This window comes from Lactuca sativa, chromosome 2, assembly GCF_002870075.4.
Source record: "Lactuca sativa cultivar Salinas chromosome 2, Lsat_Salinas_v11, whole genome shotgun sequence".
NCBI classification, from domain to species: domain Eukaryota; kingdom Viridiplantae; phylum Streptophyta; class Magnoliopsida; order Asterales; family Asteraceae; genus Lactuca; species Lactuca sativa.
The window spans coordinates 207292089-207293023 of record NC_056624.2 but is presented as its reverse complement, the minus strand read 5'-3'; the positions used below and the strand labels follow the sequence as shown (position 1 = coordinate 207293023).

At 38.3% G+C, this 935-nt stretch overlaps 1 pseudogene; it reads right to left on the bottom strand.

Annotated features, from left to right (window-relative positions):
• On the bottom strand, positions 1 to 592 carry LOC111911700 (miraculin-like; annotated as a pseudogene).
• Positions 593 to 935: the final 343 nt, after the last annotated feature.

Genomic DNA, 935 nt, shown 5'->3' with positions numbered 1-935 from the left:
TTATGCCTTCTTAAACATAATCTTAAGAGGCACTTCACTAATAGCCAATCGTCTACTTCCATTTTTAGCAATTACAACACTAATATTTCCACAAACAGGCTTGCAAATGTCGCATACAGTCGGGCAGAACACAAGTTTGTAATGATCCTCATACTTCTCTATCTTAAACTAGTTATTGATGGTTTCCTGACCAGGGTTTCCCGCTACTCCATGACTTGTTACGATTAGTTGTACATCGTACTCCTCAAGCATCCATACATTCGACTGAATGAATGCAGGTCGATGCAGCCGAGAATACAATGTTGAGATCTGTTCATTCCCGAATGACACCTTTCTTGGGGTTCACCGGTGTAAATGTCAATGGCATGCCATTATTGACTTCATGGTTGGCTTGGACAACGTCAAGTGGGCATGAAACATTTCTCGTGGAGTCTGGTATAAGGTCGCCGCCCGTTCCTCGGATCACAGGTAAGATGTAGTACTCTGTACAAGAACGTACCAAGTTCCCATCAAGGTCTCGAAGTTGAGTTGGAGATGGTTGTCCCATTGAAAGAGAGATTGTGGAGAATAGAAGTAGTAACAATGTTTTCATCTTGAGCATGTAGTTATTTTTTTAAAGACTTATAGATATTTAAGGTGTGGTTTAAGTTTCGTAGAGATAACATGTACTTATAATGGGGACAATAAATATGAATTTGGGAATGGTTGCAGACTGCACGTAACTATTTCTTCAAGTCAAACAATCATATTTCATTAAGGTTAGGCGTTGACGTTACAAATATATTAAATGCAATTTAACAAGGTAACAACAAATTGGGTTGTATAGCATGCAATTTGGTCATTAATCGGATGAAAAAATTTCAAAAATGGTCCCTGTGGTTTCTAAAAAGTAACAAGGTTAGAATATTTTTGGTTGGCGTTACATTGATGACCCT